This window comes from Pleurodeles waltl, chromosome 5 (assembly GCF_031143425.1).
Source record: "Pleurodeles waltl isolate 20211129_DDA chromosome 5, aPleWal1.hap1.20221129, whole genome shotgun sequence".
NCBI lineage: Eukaryota > Metazoa > Chordata > Amphibia > Caudata > Salamandridae > Pleurodeles > Pleurodeles waltl.
In genome coordinates this window covers 863,460,467-863,481,244 of record NC_090444.1, presented here as the reverse complement: position 1 = coordinate 863,481,244, position 20,778 = coordinate 863,460,467, and positions in this window count along the sequence as shown.

Here is a 20,778-nt window from a genome sequence, read left to right as displayed (position 1 = left end):
TTGATGCACAAGCCACAATACCTGAGTGACTGGTATTGCAGTGCACCTGCAATGTGGATTTGCATGTCTCTCATAACAACAAATGAAGAAATCAAGTTTGGCACCACATGACTGTTAGGGCCAGTGCATGTGTGCATACGTGTGTATATCACTCACTGGAGTGACAGGGTCAATACATGTTTGCAGTAGCATGTCTGTTGGGGTGTCTACATGCCTGAGGTGCTGCTCTATCATATAAAATGTCACACACGGTGATTTGTTGTTCAAAGTTTTGTGCAGTGAGCAGACATTGAGCACATTTCACTCTTCCATGTTTTACAGGTGGGCCAGCTCCCTACACAATTGGAGAAGTGGCTCGATTTGCGGACCCAAAGATATCCAGTAAGTGTGATATGTTAGTTCTGTGTTGTGTTTGCAGCTGTTGTGTGATTGACTCCTGTGTGTTGGACACATTGCAAGGTATGATGTGCTGGCACATAATCGGATATGTGACTTGCCTGGAGTTTGACATTTTGTTCCATGTTTGAGTTGGCCACTCAGTGGCGGAGATTCATATTTTGGGATTGTAGTGTTGCGCTATAGGCATGGGCAGGGGAACAGGGTGATATTTGTTGCTACATTTATGCCAATGATAAATTTGGAGGTGGCCATTTTCATGATTTAGTCAGCAAGTCATACTCTGATTCACACAGACCAGTGATGCCGAAGTATCACCCACAGACTTGAGCCTCCCTGTTAACTAATGTACATGTAGGACTGCATGTTTGATTTCCTAGCAGCATCTAGCTCCACATGTCGTGCTACGTTTATGTGGCACTTGAGTAGAATGTCATAGGTGTGCATGCAGCTCAAGCCCAGATGGGTGCTTGCATCTATGAGCTTGTTTTTGGAAAGGTATTAGGGAGATCAAATTATGTTGACAATTGTCCACAATTAGAAACATAAATGTGGATGTGATTGTCCAATGTTTGAGTCAATCCTAGCTGGCAGCCCTCCTTACCTGTGGTGGACTGACTAAACCCATGGACAGCTGTCCAAAGCTTCCTGGCTGTCCTTGATGTTTGAAAGTATGTGTTGCATGTCCATCACCCCATGAGGCACAGGGTTAGGGTTAGGAAATATGTGTACCTAGGTGTGAGGATCCCAGTGTAGAAGACAGACATGTAACTCCAACATTCATTTGTTCCAACCTAGGATACCCCCTCATGATTGGCAACTGCATACTGTCCAGGAAATTCCATTTACAAATCACAGATCTTGTGGGCCTTGATTGTCATCCAGAAGATAGTATTTAGTTGGCCTGTCACATGTGGAGTACTTGCAGCATTTGTTATGTGACTAATGGCAGTACAATGATGCACACATCATTTAAGTTGGTATACACCTTTTTGAGCATTGGTGTGCTGTTAGATAGTAGATGTGTAGGCTGGGTTGGCCTGTCATTCCTTAGGGACATTCTATGATCTGTACTGTGATTTGGACTGTTTAAGCTAATTTTGAGGAAGTGTTAGAATATCATGTGTAGATGTATCACACAATAATGTCACTAATGTTTGGCTTTCTCTATTTTTACAGCTGCCAACATGAATGCCTATGAGATCAGGGAATTCCAGAGGCGGTGATGCATTACCACCACATACTAGATTTGGAGTCTGGGTTCCACAGTATGGCACGGCGTTATCGCCATTAGAGAGCCACAGGGGTCTGTAAGGCATTTGCCCAAGGGGGGCCATCCTTGCCCACAACAGCCACCAAAACCAGCACAACCGGTCAGACCACAGTCGCACAAAGGATGACAGCCACTCTTGCAGGTCTGTCTACCTTATCAGCTCCAGGTGCACAGACAGCAGCTCCTACACCTCCCCCTCCAAGCATGGCACCGGCACCAGCAGTACAATCCACTAGTGGCACACAGACAACCCCAGCTGCAGTGATAGACAATGCTGAATTCCAAGCAATGAGACGTGACATGCAACGGATGTTGCGCAGGATGGACAGGCTGCAGCAGGAGGTGTCCCGCAATAGCAGGAGACTGCAGGGTATAAAGAAGATCCTGCGGAGGGCAAATTTGTGACTTTGGGACCCTCAGCCAAGATTCCCTCCCTCCTCATTCTTGGTTCTTATATTTAGTGGGTTTGGGGTGCTTAGTGTTAGGTTAGAGTAGGATGTTAGTTTAGTTAGTATAAGTGGGTTGGGGGGTGGAGGGGGTTATATTATTACATGTGTTTTTTTGTGGGTGGGGGATGATATTGGGGTTTATGTGTATAAAAAAAATATAAAAAAATAAATACCCAAAAAATATATATTTGTTTAGGTTAAGATAGTATGGTGGTCATTATGACCCTGGCGGTATTACAACGCCAGGGCCAAAACTACGGGAGCACTGCCAACAGGCTGGCGGTGCCTCCCGGCGTATTTTGACCGCGGCAGTAGCGCCGTGGTCGCACCGCCGGGGCTGGCGGTTTTCCGCCACAATGGCCCCGGCGGTTGTAATCCACCAGGGCAGCGCTGCTTGCAGCGCTGCCCAGGGGATTACGAGTCCCCGACCGCCAGCCTTTTTCTGGCGGTCTGCACCGCCAGGAAAAGGCTGGCGGTACGGGGAGTCGTGGGGCCCCCTGACAGGGCCCCATGCCGCTTTTCACTGTCTGCTGTGCAGACAGTGAAAAGCGCGACGGGTGCAACTGCACCCGTCGCACGGCCGCAACACTGCCGGCTCCATTTGGAGCCGGCTCCCATGTTGCGGCCCACATCCCCACTGGGCCGGCCGCCCACCGGCCCAGCAGGGATGTCCAAATGGGCACCGCGGGAGTGCGGCCGCACGGCGGTTACAGCTTGGCGGGCGGCGGTAGCCGCCCGCCAATGTTGTAATGAGGCCCTATGTGTTTAGGTTAGTATATGTTGTCCTACATGTGTCCCGTCATAAAAAGGGGTGGGGGGTTGATGTTTAGAATGTTTAGTTAAATGTGATAAGTAAGTTTAGATTAGGGTAGTTAGGGCCAGTTGTGGGTAATGTGCAGTTAGGTTAGGATAGGTTAGTTAAGGTGTTTCTCCTAGTTTTATTATCCTTTTTTACTGTTAAATAAATATTTAGCTACTCCTTTACAATATGTGTCATATGCTTGGGGATCAGGCCCTTGGCATGGGTGAACAGTGTCAATTTAGTATTTGCATTTGTGTACCATCCTGCAACCGAATCCCATTATTGACATGGTTATTCACAATTCCTAATGTGCAGTCACATTGGCAGCTACACCACAGCTACTTCTCAATGCATTTGCCATCATTTGCACCCACCACTCAAGGTTACTATGGTTCCCAATGTGTGGTGAAGTTTGGATGTGTGTTTTAAAACTGTCATCGTTTGAGACCTGATTTGGAATCTTGGGCACTGTGGTACGTCTGCCTGCAGCCTGATGTTCATGTGAAACCTGAAAAGCTGAATGATGTTATAATCTTATGTAGTATTGTATACATAACTCACACCTAGCATTTCTTACATTATACTCCCAGGTTACAGATTTGCCCACACATTCGTACACATCCATTCCTGCTGTCTGGTGTGTGTTTGTGATGAACGTTTATAGACAGATGTCACATACATAAAGATTGTCTTGAAGGGAATGTTGGCCACATTGATTTTCAGCTTACACATACCTTGAAGCGGACTTTTTCAGTCCAACACAGCATTATACTGTTAGTTTTCAATTTACTTCAGACATAAGCCTCGGGAAGCGGAGATGATGATACAATCCAGACCCCAGGGCAGTTATCACTCCCCAATCTTTCAACGCAGTTGCATTGACATTCTATGGCCATTGACATGTGCCATACATCACTAATCTCATACACAGTTCATGTGTCACATTACACAGAGACAAGGTGGTTGTGTAAGTGCTATTTGTTTTAACGTGCTGTAGTGCAATAATTATATAGTCCAGGATTGTGAGTCCATTAGTGTGACGCTTTCTATTGTGATGCTACACAAGTGCAATGGGACATGTCATTGGACATGCTGGGGTGAAGTGTCATACAGTGCAGAGGAACATGAATTGCCAATGAGGTAGTGAGAGACAATCACAGAGCATAGTGTCAAGGTAAACCGTATGCTGGAGAACAGTGCATGTGAGCAGCTGTTGCAAGACTGGCATGTTAACAAGCACAGGACCTAGGATATCAGTGCCCATGTGGCATTGACCTGTGCTACCGGATATTCCTACGTGTGAAGGTGATCTGTTCCACGTCTTCATCTTCTGATGTGTGTGTTGTCTCCTCTGCCCTTGGTGGTTGTGGGTTTGAAGGGGCAACGCACATTTCAGTGTTTGAAGATGTGGAGTCAGAAATCCCGGTAGCTGCAAACTGTGGGGCTATTAAGGGCATTACTGCAACAAGTATGAGCTGCTGGTTCTTAAGTATAGCAGCTACATCACTGTAGTAAGCAGCCAGGTCGGCCCTGAGGGGGTCATGATTGCATTAATGCATGCAGTGAAAGGTTTGGGGTGCCAGGTGTTGTGGCAACTCCCTTACTGCAGTGGTGAATTCCCTTACACTTTGTTGTAGTCCTTGCAGGATGGATGTTAGCGCTTCCATGGCTGCTGCCTGTTCGGCCAATTACATCATGCACAAACGCATCCCCTCAAGGCTGGCTGCCATATTTTGAATCCCCACCCGCACCTCCTTGGCCTGCTCCCGCTGTACTCCAACTACAGTCCTCTCAAAGGTGGTACCAGTGTCCTCAGTGTCCTCAGCTGGGTTGGAGCTGGCAGGCCTTACAATTGGGGTGGTGGGTATGTCCTCTGTGAGGGCTGCTACTTCTGTGTTCCTCCTTGCGACTGAAGGTGGGGTCTGGAGGGTTCCAAGGACATCTTGGAGGGTCTGCTGGCTAATGTTTGTCAGCTCCTCATCCATGTCATCAGGGAAGTCCAGAACAGGCATATCCCCAGGAGAGCCTTCGTCCTCATCAATTAGATATTGTACAATTAGTGTGTCTGTGTTGTGGCATTTGTAATGTGACGTTCCTGACTTTCTATTAGTTGCACATTGTGGTCTTGGTTCCTTTTCATTGTTCATGTCATTAATATTAGCATTCTCCCAGGCCTATGCCCCACCTGCATGTCACATGTAGTGTGGGCAGTTTGGGGAAATGTCTGCGTCACATCCTCTAGGTGTAGGTTCAGTCCAAATTGTATGTTGACACCTTATTGTACTACTCAACCCTCTGTCTACTTCCATTATCATGGTGTGGCCTTGCACTGGTTGTGGGTGTTCTGATGGCACTTGCACCACACTTAACAATCTGGAACTGACCCAGTCTCTGGTATTTCATATCCACCTATATGTTGTTGAGACCTTGCATATACTATGTATAGCATTGGCATGGTGCAATACAAGTGTCAGCATGGGTAGTGTGTATGGCTGATGTTGAGGAATGTCTGCTACATTGGATTGCACTGATGGTCCTAGCAGTGTTCCATTTCCTCTTATGACTCTGCAGGTGTGTTTCACTAGCTAGACACATATGTCCTCCACTTCAATGCTGTTGTCTTAGCACTTTGACACTTGAGATGTTGCATGGTGGCATTGCAGCTATTGTAACACAGGCACAGGGTAGACCCTGACATGTGCAGCATGGGTATGACATTACTGCTGTGTACCTCACAATGTTAATTACAATATCTGATGTTTATAGCACCTATATACATGAGCATTTGGCAGGATTTGCCTATTTTTATTAATTACAGGGGATTGATAACGTTGTCATCCTGAACCCTCTATTTTGGGTGTGTTTGATCCATGGGCACATAACTGCCATTGGCTACTTGACCTGCACACACAGCTGAGGTAGTAGTGGCAACTGTTGTCAATGGTAAATACCACTTGCGGAAATGGCCTGAGACTGGAAATTGAGCCCTAGTTCATGTAGCAACAATACCAGCTGTTGTGTGACAGCAGGCCAGTTTTACATTGTACCCTACACTCCTGGACTGGCTTTGCCTTTCCAACATCCTTGGCATGGCAGAGTACCCCCATGCAAAGGTTGTTGGTGTAGTGTTGTGCTGTGCCCCTGGTTTCCCCTGCACAGCCCATGCACCCGTGCCGTGCCCCTTTGCCCTTTCCACTACCTAATTATCATGGCTGACATGCATTGTGTAGTAGGTATGCCCCCCACTGCTTGCAGTTAACAATTAGGCATTTTTGTCCCCCGTGACACTTACCCTGCATCTGTGTTGTATCCTGGTAGTCTGTACTGTCCTGCCCTTGAATCCCTGTGACTATCTCCTCAGGGATGAGAGCTGCCACCATCTCCTCCATCTGGTCCAGGGCCTCCTGTGGCGCTGGACTCCCACCTCCAGTCTGCAGTGCTGCCTTCCTGTTCCTGGTCATCTTTTCCTTGGTCCTACGATTGCAGTCATGCCAGTGTTTCTTGCACTCGGTGACTGTTCTCCGTACTTCTGCCACACTGTTGATCTTATCAACAATTTGTTGCCAAATTGCCTCTCTCCTCCCAATTGGCAATTTAGAGGTGACAAAAAGTTGATGCTGGTGTTCCGTCACCTCTTTCACCTGTATTTCATGCTCCTCTGCACTGAACCAGCACTTTCTTTTCTTCTTCCCCCTCTCCTGGGTCTTGTCTGAGTCCTCCTGGCTGGTTCCTGGTCAGTTGTAGTCTTCCTGGGGTCTTTCATGGCTTCTGGAATTCATTTTGGAGCCCCTTTGCACATTTTGCTGTGTTTGTGCCACTTTCTGGCGCTATTGAAACAAAAAAGGCGCATATCCGGCTTGCGTCGGCGCAGTTTTGCATCAAAAAGGATAAATATGGCCCCATCTTCGTTGCCATCCTCGCGTGCTTCGCCATCCCTTCCTGCACTGGCTGTGTCTCCTTCACTGGCATACACAGCTGGAAAGAAAACACACTTGGAAATAATACTACTGCCTACGTTAAAATAAGATTGTGTTCAGAATATAAATGCTCACATTTAGGCCCATATTTATACTTTTTTTGCGCCGTATTTATGTCATTTTTTTACGCAAATGCAATGCAAACTTACAAAATACAATTATATTTTGTAAGTTTGCGTCATAAAATGACGTAATGCAGTGCAAAAAAAGTATAAATTTGGGCCTGAGTGCCAGAAAACGCTTTACTCTCTCCTGCTTCATTAAAAAAAATATATATAGCCACTGGAACGAGTTTTGAGATAATTTTGGCATCAGGTATGTGAGTTTCTATTAGTGTCATTGCCATTGGAACCGGCCACATCAAAAACATTCCCTTGACTGTTCCATGTAAGGAAAGCAGCCCTGCCATCTCAAAAGCGTTATACATGTGCACAGATTTTTTAATGTATTTTTTCGGTTTTGCAATAAACAGCGCATACGCTGTGCATTTTAGGTTTTTTAACCACCCTTTACCTATTCTCCCCATAGATAAACCAATTTCAAGCCTACTTATCAGATACGTGTTTTTTATCATAGTATTAACTCATTTACCCAATCTCCCCACTTTAAAAAACACCAGTAACAACACAATGGCGGTCATTACAACTGTGGCGGACGGTGTTAGAGCAGCGGTAAGACCGCAAACAGGCCAGCGGAAAAAAAAAGGGAATTATGATCGTGGTGGAAACCACCAACAAAGACAGCCACTTTAACACTCCGACCGCCACGGCGATACAGACAAGCAGCGCGGCGGTCACTGCCAACAGACAGGCGGGAGAAAAAGTACCGCCCACCATATTACAACAGGCCAATCCGCCACCTTTTCCGGGGCGGTTTCACCGTGGATAAAAACACGGCGGAAACAGCCATTTCAATGGGAAAACGCTCACCTTAACGCACTCCACGAAGAAGGAGGGCACCATAGAGCCGGAACTCCAAATACTCCCTGCGTTAGTTTTCCTGCTCCTCTACGATCATCAGCAACGCCGGCGCCGAAAACAACAGTGAGTACTGCACCTATGACATAGGGGAGGGGGGGAGGCAAAAGTCAGGGACACACACACGCAACACCCCCACCCCCACCCTCACCCTCACCCACTACAACACGCACACCAATGCATTTCCAAACATCACAGTAACAACCCCCACGGAAGAATGCAAAGACAAAAGGAAATGAGTTCAACCATTGTAATGTTACAAAATACAATAAGCTAATATATACAGATATATATATATACACATTCCAAAATTTATACATCACGTTTAGTAGTGCAGGTATGCACCATTCAATGTCCGTGGACCACTGGGCCCTAAATGCATGGGCGAGGCCCACATCAGATACCTGACCAGAAACGGAGAGAACACTGCAGGGGCATCAGATCAAAATACAACAGGCACCTCAGGGGGAAGGGTAGGGGGGGCACCTCAGCCGGATTACAGCACCACGCCAGATCCACAACGGGGCTCCATGCCCATTGATGTATCCTGGGGAGTGCAAAGCCACAGTCTCACAAGTCTTTTCAGTGGGTGGTTTTCCCACTGTATCATCCTGGGGAGTGCAAAGCCACAGTCTCACAAGTCTTTTCAGTGGGTGGTTTGCCCACTGTACCATCCTGGGGAGTGCAAAGCCACAGTCTCACAAGTCTTTTCAGTGGGTGGTTTGCCCACTGTACCATCCTGGGGAGTGCAAAGCCACAGTCTCACAAGTGGATAACAGTCTCCACTGGTTCTGGAGGGGGACTGGTGCCCAGAGTGCTTCATCCAGTTAAGGACTGAGGTAGTGGATGCTGTTCTCCACTGGTTCTGGAGGGGGACTGGTGCCCAGGGTGCTTCATCCTGTTAAGGACTGAGGTAGTGGATGCTGTTCTCCACTGGTTCTGGAGGGGGACTGGTGCCCAGAGTGCTTCATCCTGTTAAGGACTGAGGTAGTGGATGCTGTTCTCCACTGGTTCTGGAGGGGGACTGGTGCCCAGAGTGCTTCATCCTGTTAAGGACAGAGGTAGTGGATGCTGTTCTCCACTGGTTCTGGAGGGAGACTGGTGCCCAGAGTGCATCACTCTCCCTGTGACGGTCCCAGTTCCGTCACTGCCCCTGCCGCACATGGGCTACCGGGGCTTGATTTTGCGGTGCTTGCCCTGTTCAGCAGTGCTTGCCATGGTGGTCTTTGCCCTGTTCAGCGGTGCTTGACTTTGCAGTTTCGGACTTGTTCAGCGGTGCTTGCCATGGCGGTCTTTGCCCTGTTCAGCGGTCTTTGCCCTGTTCAGCGGTGCTTGACTTTGCAGTTTCTGACCTGTTCAGCGGTGCTTGCCATGACGGTCTTTGCCCTGTTCAGCGGTGCTTGACTTTGCAGTTTCTGACCTGTTCAGCGGTGCTTGCCATGGCGGTCATTGCCCTGTTCAGCGGTCTTTGCCCTGTTCAGCTGTGCTTGACTTTGCTGTCTCTGATCTGTGCAGCGGTGTTTGCCATGGCGGTCCCTCATTGCCCAGCGGGGCTGTGGCTGTCGGGGCCCTCCTGGGCACTGACTCTGGTGGTGGTCTCCTGACCAGTGATGATTGGACTGCCCTCCTGGGCACTGACTCTGGCGGTGGTCTCCTGACCAGTGACGATCGGGCTGCCCTCCTGGGCACTGACTCTGGCGGTGGTCTCCTGACCAGTGACGATCGGGCTGCCCTCCTGGGCACTGACTCTGGCGGTGGTCTCCTGACCAGTGACGATTGGGCTGGCGGTGGTGTCCTGGGCAGCGGGGATGATGGCGGCCTTCTCCGCCGTGCTGCTCTTCCCAGACTTTGGCGCTTTCTTCTGCCCCTTCCCCACCTTGGGAGGAGTCACAGCTGACTCGACACTCCCCCCGGGACCCTTGTGAGTGGCTTTGCCGGCAGGAGTCTTCCCCCTTTCCCGTTGGGCACTGTCCAACTTCTGGTGCTTCACGGGGGGGACTGGCTGTGCTTTGGCTCCGTGTCACACTGGCTGCCCTGGTGCCCGGTGCACTCCACATACCTCTAACAGGCACCACTGGTACCGGAGATTTTTTGGGTGAGGTGCTAGTACAGGATCTATGAATTGGAGGGGGGGTGGTGGGAAAGAGGTCAACGTTGCTCAGGAAAAGTTTCTGACGAACACTGGGACGGGTAGCTGGAGGGGGTCTGGGAGTGGAGGAAGAGGAGGTGGCTGTAGGAGGTGTAACTTTTGATGATTTGGGTGCAGGTGCATGTTCTGGAGGCTGTCGTGAGGTGGATGTATGTTGGGTGTGTGTGTGCCCGCGTTTGTGTACTTTGGGAGGGGGCGTCACAGACACACTTGGAGAGGTCACAGGGGACGTGTAAATGGTAGTGGGGATGGTGAGTGCAGGTGAGCGGGGTGTGGTGGTGGGTGTGCTGGTGCGAGTCCTAGTGGCTGTAGTGGTAGTGCATGCAGGTGAGAGTGTAGACAACACTGGGAGTGAGGAGGGAGACGCCGAGGAGGGGGACAGAGTGGAGGCAGTGGATGTTGCTGTGTCTGTATGTGGGTGATGCTTGTGTGAGTGCCTGTGGGATGTGTGGTGCCTATGTTTGCCTGAGCTGCCCGTGTGTGTTGAGGTGTGTGCAGGCTGGTCTGATGGTGTGCTTGGGATAGGCAGAGGTACAGGGGATTGGGTATGGGTGGAGGAAGTTGGAGGGGGGAGGCTAGACACAGGGACAATGGCTGCCATCAGCGCTGAGGCCAGAGATTGCAGGGTTCGATGATGGGCAGCCTGACCAGAATGAATGCCCTCCAGGAATGCATTAGTGTGTTGCAACTCCCTTTCTACACTCTGGATGGCATTCACAATGGTATACTGCCCAACAGTGAGTGACCTGAGGAGGTCAATGGCCTCCTCACTGAGGGCAGCAGAGGTGACAGGGGCAGGGGCTGAGGTGCCTGGGGCGAAAGTGATGCCCACCCTCCTGGGTGAGTGGGCACGGGGCTAAGGCTGAGGGGCTGCTGGGAGGGCGGAGCTGGTAGGGGGGGGTGGCGGCTGTACCTGTAGAAGTGGGGGGCACAGATGTTGCCGCCACCACAAGGGAGCTCCCATCGGAGGACGAGTCCGTGTCGCTGGTTGCAGATCCGGTGACCGCCATGAAGCTCCCCTCGCCCTCCGTCCCACTGGTGTATTCTGAGTCCGTGGTGTGGCCCTCCATGGCCATGTGGGATGCAGCCCCCTCGTGCTCTGGTGCCACTGTACCTCCGCCTGATGATGCTGATGCACAAAAGAACAGGGCGAGCACAAAAAGTGGGGGGACGACGACAGAAGAAAGACAGGTTGAGTGCATGGCTTACCGCTACCGTTGGTGGACAATACAGACACAGCAGCCCCCTGCACTACGCTGCGCTGTTGGGCTCTACAGATGCAGTTCCTGGGATATGGCCTACATGGCTATGGTTGACATCTGCACACATAGATGACACAGGGGCATGTATACCTGTACTTGGCACCCTACAGAGGTGGGGTGGAGTGGCACATGGCCTGCATTACGGAGGGGCCTAGCCTACGGAACTCGCCCTGGCCTAGGGAAACCCACAGCCCTCCTCCCCCACCCAGACACCTTCACTGCGCGCAAAGTCAGCTGAATGAGAGTGTACTCACCCCCTTGTGTCTGCTGTAATGCCCTCAAGCGCCCATCCAACTCAGGGTAGGCCACCTCCAGGATCCGGAACATCAGGGGGGTCATGGTGCGACGGGCACCCCTCCCACGTTGGGAGGCCATCCCCAGTTGAGCCTCCGCCGTCTTCTTGCTCCAGCGGCGAATATCCTCCCATCTTTTACGGCAGTGGGTGCTCCGTCTCTGCTGGACCCCCAGGGTCCGGACGTCCTTGGCGATGGCACCCCAAATATCCTTCTTCTGGGCGCTGACCTATATGACATGTACAGGGGAAGAAGAGACGTCATTACCAACTGCACCGTCGAAGTGAGTGGCCCACATCCCTACCCTTGCCATGTGGCACATGCATTCACAGTCCTTCATGCTCGCAGAACTCTGCCCCTTTCCTTCTTACATCCAGCCCTCTCCACCCAGGCATAGCCCATACAACTTGCACCCTATGTATTCACCTGTTGGTCTGGAGGACCTTAGAGTAGCGTGTACTGGGGGAGGACCCCGTCCACGAGCTTCTCCAACTCCTGTGCAGTGAAGGCAGGGGCCCTTTCCCCAGACGCACGTGCCATTGTCTCTTCCAGACCGAGGTCACAGCAGCACTTGCAGTATAGGTCCTCTCCTGTAGAAGATCAGGTATCGAGTGATACAGATAGAAAATGGCGGTCACGTCCGCGGCGGTGACGTCCGCGGTGGTGCGTATCATCACCGCCGGCGCATTTCGTCATTGGCTCCTGAGACCTATAGGGTCCAATGTTAACCAATGCAACATTGCGCAGCGGTCTTCGACCGCCTACCGCAACAGTGTACAACGCCAGCGCAGTCACCTCACATCCCATTGTCCCACTTTAGAGGTCAGGCAGCCGCCATTTCAGGGGCCCACATGGCTTCATTTTCAACTGCATGACACATACCTAGGCCTGGACTCAACACACATACAGACAACCTTTTGGAATTTGTTTTGTGTTCTGTGTAGCTGTGGGTACATACCTCTGAGTTGCTTGACTCTGTGCTCGCTGTTGTCCTTCCTAGGCACCGTCAGCTGGGACATGTGAGGAGATGGCGGAATCCTCAGGTGTACCGACCGCTGGTGGACCTGTTGACAATGGAGGAGTGAAATGTAATCATCACCTACAGGTTTGACCGTGCCACAATCCAGGAAGTGTGTACCCAGTTGGAGCCAGACCTGATGTCACCAATCCGCCATCCCACAGGAATCCCCCCTCAAGTGCAGGTGCTATCAGTGCTCAATTTCCTAGCAAGTGGGTCATTTCAAACAACAGTGGCCATGGCATCAGGGATGTCCCAGCCTATGTTTTCCAACGTGTTGTCCAGAGTGTTTTCTGCCCTGCTGAAACACATGAAGAGCTACATCGTTTTCCCTCAGGTGGAGGATTTGGCTACTGTTAAAGGTGACTTCTATGCCCTTGGACATATCCCTAACATCATAGGTGCCATTGATGGGACCCATGTAGCTCTGGTCCCCCCCCCATAGGAGTGAACAGGTGTACAGGAACCGGAAGAGTTATCATTCGATGAATGTACAGATGGTATGTTTGGCAGACCGGTACATCTCGCAGGTAAATGCTATGTTCCCTGGCTCAGTGCATGACGCCTACATCCTGCGGAATAGCAGCATCCCTTATGTGATGGGTCAACTCCAGAGGGACCGGGGTGTAAAAGCATGATTATTGCATCTGTGTGTGTCATGGTGTGCAATGGGTGGGTGACTGTGTACCCCAGTGCTAGCATTCCTGTGTGGGGGCTTGTGTGATGATGGTTGGGGGGGTGTTATGGGTATGTGCAGTGGGCATGCTTTAGTGAGGGGTGACCATGCTTTGTTGTGTCATGCAGGGCTTGGTGTTGGGATGGGTGGTTTGTGTGATTAGTACATTAGTGAGGAGTTGGAGTGATAGGGGAGGGGGTGAGGGTGGGGTTGTGTGATAGCATGCAGGTAGGGTGGGGGATATGATAGTTAAGATTTGACTTACCAGTGTCCATTCCTCCACCGACTCCTCCGAGGCCCTCAGGATGCATAATGGTCAAGACCTGCTCCTCCCATGTTGTTAGTTGTGGGGGAGGAGGTGGGGGTCTGCCGCCAGTCCGCTGAACTGCGATGTTGTGCCTGTTTGTATGTGTATAAGTTGTGTTTATTTTGATTTGTCCAATGTGGCGGTGTTTTGGAGATGTGTGTGTATTTTGAGCGCGGCGGTGTTTACCGCCAATGGAATACCGTGGTTGAAAGACCGCCGCGTGGATTCGTGGGTCATAATAGCATGGGCGTGTTTCTGTTGGTGTGACGGTGGAGGTTTTGTTTTCGCCAGTTTATCACTGACCTTTGCTGTGGCGGACTTGTGTGGGTGTCTGAATTTCGGCAGATTCCGAAATGTGGGTCATAATAGCTGTGGCGGAATTCCGCGGCCGCAGCGGTGTATTGGCGGTCTTCTGCACGGCGGTAAGCGGGTTTTACCACCAATGTTGTAATGACCCCCAATATATTACCTTTTTAAAAAAAAACACATAAACAGACTTTCAGTAACTTATATTGCACAACTATTCACCAAGCTACAACTTACAATAAAAAACGGCTTATTATTAATAACATAGGAAAAACCTAATGCATTTACCAATACTTGTTAAGCTTGCCACTCCTCAAACCACTCCTTCCAGTTTCAAATGGACATCTGCTTAAAGCTCTGTTTGAAGTTATAACTACTGTATGTCATGATGTGGCTGCTCAGCACAGCAAAAACAGAGCATCTGGTTATCAGAAATGCCACTGACAATTGAATCTCTTACAGTTGGCTAATGGTCATAGGCCAACACTATCTCCCTCTACAGTCGTACCCAGCTTGTGTGCTTATTGAGTCATATCACTACCTTGAGCATCAAAGTTGTTAGTTCCGGCAAATTAATCTTCTGAAAAAAGTTTGTCTTACATTGCCACTGACTACCATACTCTAGCTGATTTGGTGTTGGTGCAGTCTTGTCTCAACTATGGCAACTTTAGATTTTTGGGCCTCCTGGAAACTGAGGAGATGGCTTCAATTGGTGCAAAATGCTTCTGCACGGCTTACCATCAGGTCCTGTCGCTGTGATTATATTGCTTCCATCTTGCCACATCTCACTAGATATCCATTAGTGAAAGAGTTCTCCTTACCTCATTGGTAACTGTCCATTGTGTAATCCACAGCACTGCCCCTCCTGTTTTTTGCATCCCAATTCCTGCTCCACTGTCCTCGGCATACTCTGTGCTCCAAATGGCAGTTTTGGTTTGGCACTTCAAAGATTAGAGCTGTTGCTTTTGGTGACAAAGCATTCTCTTTGGCTGCAACAAGAGAGAAGAACAAACTCCCAGTGGACACTTCCTTATTTTCCTTTCATAAGAAATTGAAGGTATTACTTTTTAGTCAACATGATTTAATAAATTATTTAAGGTTTAGGAGTTAAGTTAAGGAGACTAGGCATTCTGCTAAACACACCACAAAGTACAGTGTTTGATTATATTTGGAGACTATTTAACCGAGAACACAGGCGAGGATACTTCTGCATCGTGCTCGAGGCCTAACCAAACTGAATGAGATGTTTTTTACACTGGCAACCACAAGCCCAGAGCCAGGTCCGACTTATCTCAAGACATACCCAAAACTAGATTGGGTGATCAATTTAATGGTCAGTAAATTACATACCTTCACACTTGAGGCACATAGGCCCAGATATTGAAAGTAAGCACATGAATGGCATTGGTAGAAATGTATGTACAGCTGGAATGCCTTTGAAAACAGTTTGTGCTATAACCCTGCTAGGCCACTAGGATAGATCTCTGTGAGAATCCATGTGAATATTTACAGAGGACATTCCTGAAAGTAATCATCAGGATTCTACGAAGGTCCTCAAAGACAGATTACTAGTTTCCATTTAGATAATCAGCCCCATTTTGATTAGCCGGATCAAACAGCGTCTCAATATTGTTATGGTCTCATTCTCACCTATCATCTTGGTTAAGACTGACTTGTCTGAAAATGGTGTACAATGAAGATTTTAAATCTCCTTTTTTGTCACATACTGATGAGGAAATGCAAAGAATGAAACCCAAAGCTGAAACGAGGAGATTTCTTACAGCCAGTGGCTCCAAAGAATAACAGAACTTTTATCAGAAAGCCTCATAGCAACTTTTGCCAGTGACTCCCATACCTCCTCTGTCCATCATTTTGGTGGGGGAGTAGTCATAGTCCTTAATCATTGCAAAAAATGTCAAGTCATAATGAAAGACAAATCTGTGCTCAATATTGTGCAAAATGACAATGCTGTTCTTTCAAAGTGCCTCCTTGGGTGTAGCTATCAATAGTGCACCTGGTGCTGTGTTATCACAGCCCAGGCAATTTGTTGCTGTTTTTCCATGCTTGCATTATAGCCCATGGCACTATTGCTTGCCACTGTGCACCTCCTGATTCCATTAAGTCAAAGAAGGCACCAACATTCAAACCACATTTTCCAAGGACAGAAACACATACCTTCTAAAAATACAAAAAGTACCCTAGAACCCCTTTATCTGTCTCAAAGTTAAAAAGGAATATACTTACTATCAAGTAAGAAAAGGTTGGAAACTGACGCTCCATCAAAGTTTTCCTCAGCTCAGAGTGGGAGGCTGAATGTGTGCAGTGGATCTGCAAGATGCATACTTTCACATGCCTATAGTAAGAAAGTGTGCAGTTCCTGAGAATCAGTGTGGACACTCACATTATCAGTTTACAGGCCCTGCTTTTGGCTTACTATCTGATCCTAGGACATTTTCCAAGAGCATAGCAGTAGTTACAGCTCACTGGAGAAAGAATTTTTTTATCTGTATCCAAATGATTGGCTGATCATGGCAAAGAGCCCACTAGAGATTTTACAGGTTTTTCATAGAACTGTTTTACTGTTAAGTAATCTGGAAAGCTAGATCAGTATTCAGAACTCCAGTCCAGCTGTTGACTTATCTCAGGGCCATTCTAGACACAAAGCAAGGAAAAGAGTCTCCTTTGGTGGCAAGAGTATCAATAAATCAGAAATGTCTGCAATTTCAGTGGACTCTGAAACTAACATCAATATACATTTCTGCATTTGCATCATGCCAGAAAGCCAGTTTAACCTTAGGACTTCTACAACATTTCTGAGAAGATCAGTGGAATATGAAGAGTTCCTAGGAAGACAGACTTGGCTTACTCAAGAGGCAATACCATCACTCCAGAGGTGGCATAATCAGGGTTTGCTTTTCTATCAAACTCTCCTGTTACAATCTGCTGTCACAGCCGCTTCATTGAGGGATGGGGGAAACACCCTGTGGCCTTGAAAATTCAAAGCATGTGGATAGAGAGGCAATCTCAATATCGACAAGTCTACTTGAGCTCAGAGCAGTCCACCTATCTTCTGTCTAATGACAGAAAGGATTCTAATTCAGATAGACAACACTACCAACATCTGTTACCAAAACAAACAAGGGGGTACCTGAAAAAGAACCTTGTCGCTGGCTCTTTCCAAGAGGTCTCTTAATCATGGAATTGCATCTTTGGTGTTGCAAACATCGAAGCAGTTGCCCTAAGCCTTTTTTGTAATTGAAATCATCAACTAGTCTTGATGGGGGTATCCTGTTAATGCACTTGCATGCTGTGGTAGGGAAAGCAAACTCCTAAGAATCTCCTTCAAAGTACCCAGAGCATTCCATGGCCAAGGTGATCACTAATCATCTATAAATGCATCGAAGAAGCTTCTGGTTAGATCATTCTGTTCAAGGCCAAGTGTTTCATCCCTCTCTGAACCCATTGCACTTGCCAGCATGGCTCATAAAAGCCAATAATGCAGACATTCAAATCTGTCAAAAGTCTGTACAGAAACTATAAGAGAAGCTGAAAAGACACCAGAATGGCATAGTCCTTCAAATAGATAGAAATGTGTTTCTGGCACCAACAAAAGAACATTGTCCTTGTTATCTCATAAGAAGCTTCAGGGTGCCTTATCTTCTTCAGCTGGTCAAGTCTAAGCTCTACTTCTCCTCCATTAAGATACACCTGGCAGAAAAAGTCTATCTCAAAGGTTCTTTTTTACAATTCCAGTACTGAAAGATTTCATAAAGGTGATAAATACCTCTCGTACCTTGCCCCCAAATGCTTCAACAATCACACGCATGCATTTAGTTTGAAAACCTTCACCTCCTTGGTAGCTTAATTTGGTTTTCTCTAAATTGAAACTTCAACCTTTTGAGCTTATAACCTCTCATGGAAGATTGCTTTTTTGACTCCAATTACATTTGTCTGTAAAGTAAGTGAGACACAGCCACTTTCACCTCAAGAGATTCATCTTTTATTCCTTTTAATGTGGCTTTGGAGTTTCATAACACACTATGTCACTGCTGGTATTCTTTAATATTCCCACGTTACCGGATGAATGTTCTCTTCACTTTAGATATTAGAAAGGTTCTTAACTTCCCTGTTATTAGAACCAAAGATATTAGGAAGTCTGCTCAGTTGTAGATCAACTCTGGCAATTTAAGAACTTATTTGTCTTGGTGGTTTGTTCAAGCCCTGTATCATGCTACCACTTAGCAAATAATTATTTGCAAGAGAAAACCTAAAAAACATTTTACAAGAGGGAAAACAGCTACAACTGCATCATTAGGAAATTCCCCATTGATGATATTTGCAGAACTGCAACGTGGAGATTTATTCCCCAGATTCACCAACTAGCATTGCTTGTTTTCTGATGTCCATGAAGGTTATTTAGCTGGTTTGCTTCAAACAGTTGTTTAATTTCCCTTGTTTTACTAGGTCTTGCCATCCTTGTTTCTTCAAGTTGTGTTTTATGGTAATGTGCTTACTACTCTATTCTAGTGTACTGATGGACATTTCTAACCTAATATTCCTCACCTTGTGAAAATCCCCAGGCACCATCCTGGGTCTGGAAAATTTAAAGCAGTGCTCCTGTGTAGGTGGCCCTATGCAAGTCTGCGTCAATGCCATTCCACTCCGCCAGTGATGAATGGAGCCACATATAATTGTCACCCACGTAGACTCATATAAATTCCTTTATTTCCCCACCTTCAGACACGGATCCATGGTTCAGCTGCTTTTGGTTTTCTTCACTTATGAAGATTATTTATTCCTTCAGATATTGCAGTGTGCAAGGGATGTCAACCCCTAAGGCTACAGAATTTAAGCCTTGTAGTGACTGTTGCAAAGGGATGTCTGTGACAGATCCCCATGAGGTGTCCCTTTGGTGCTTGAGTTCATCACACGGCTCCAAGGTCTGCGACTACTGCACCCGGATGAACCTGAAAGGCATCTGATATTGCAAGGTGAAGTTCTGGAGGGCTATGCACAGGTTCCATTCCAAGTCAAAGTCGAAAGCACAGACCTGCTATTGCTGCCAAAGTCATTCCAGAGGCTGATCTTCCTCATGTTCAAAGTCTTTGGAAAAGTCAAAGAAGACACACAAGAAGTACAAACAGGACTCAGTACCTTCTTGTTACTCTTTGGAGAAGGTGCCAGAGCATCACCCTGCATCTACGACTCACTCCCTTTCCACCAAGGAGCCAGTTCTTGCTCTAGTTCTGATGTATTCTGAGTTTCTTTGCCATTGGCAAAGTCACAGCAAGTCGAAGCCTTTCGTGCAGTTATGCTGTGCTTTTTTGGCATGCTTTTGGTTCCCTCTGGTGCGCCTATAGACTCCAAGGATACTCAGGGCCCTCATTCAAATGACCACTGGCTGGTTCTCCCTGAGCACCATCTCAATGCCTTCAACCTACCTAGGGTAGTGTAGTCTCGTCAGGCTTGGTGCCAACACTCACACCAGGCCCTTTTTCATCAGTGTCATCGCCAGGGAAAGACCTCCAATCCATTGTTTTGTGAGTCAGCTTTAGATCAACTTCAACTGAGCCAATGTCTAGAACTTGACATGCCACCACCTGTATTCAACCCTTTGGACTCTGATACAATCCTTCTACTGCATCACTGCACTGATAAATTGCACCAGCTTTTTGGCTGGGATTCTAATATGAAGGTGATAATGGAGGGGATGGGAAGGAGTTGGTCCCCCTTTATGATCCAGACAGCTGGTACATGGAACTTCGGGAGGCCTGTGGACTGGAGAGCTCACCTGACATTAGGTTGGTTTCTTCTCTGTTCTAGCAACAGAGGATAGGACTTCCTTTGCCACACTAATTAAAAGGACTGTGGATGTCTTTGACCATCACCTCTCAACCATGGAGGTTAAAACAAACATTCTCACAGAGGTCCTGGTTTGGCTAGACACTGATCAAACCTTTTTTATCCTTTAATGAAGCCCTTAATGGCATACTATTTGGCACTTGGGCTAACCCATGCGCTGGCCCCTCAGTCAGCTGTGAAGTTGGCCATTGCCATTGAACTGCTCCTGATGTAAAGTCCCTAAGGTCAGTCTCCATCTTAGCTAGGCCCGAATCCATTTAGCCCAGGGACATCGCCATATTCTCTGTTTTTGCTGAATCATTGTCATGTCTGTATGATAGCAACATTGTTGTCAGACCTAATCTTTCCCAAGAAACATGATATTGGGTTTTTTTTTTACCTCGGCGGTGGACCGCGTGCTGAAGACCGCCAGTGGTGGCGGTTTTCCGCTCGGCGTATTATGATTGCTGGCAGCCCTCCGTTCTTTTTCGGACGGAGATCCGCCAGGAGCCATACTGGCGGGCGGCGGGGAAGCGGAGGTTGCTCCACCTCCACTGCCACGTCAACAGAACACCGCCCACCAAATCACGTCCTGTGATTCGGCGTGGCGGTGTTCTGTTGACGGTGTGGTTGCGGCAGAGCAGCCCCCATGGATCCCGTCCCCTCCCGGAGGATCAACGGACCAGGTAAGTTGATCGTCCGTTAGGGGAGGAGGGTGGGGGGTTGTTGGGTGTTGTGTGCGTGCATGGGGGTGTGTGTATGTAGAGGGGGTGTGTGAGTGCGTGTATGCTTGGGAGGGTGTTGTGTGTTCGGAAATGAGTGCGTGTATGACTGTAAGTATGTCTGTATGGATGTGTGCGTGTATGTCTGAATGTGGGTGTGCGTGTATGACTGTGTGTGGCTGTTGGCATGTATGTTGAGGTGTGTGCGTGTATGTGTGTTGGTGGTGCCTCCGTGCGTGTCTGGTGTGTATGAGTGATGTGATGTTGGGGGTAGGGGTGGGGAGGGTGGTCCTGCCACCTTTGGGGGGTGGCAGGGGTGGTGGGGGGTGT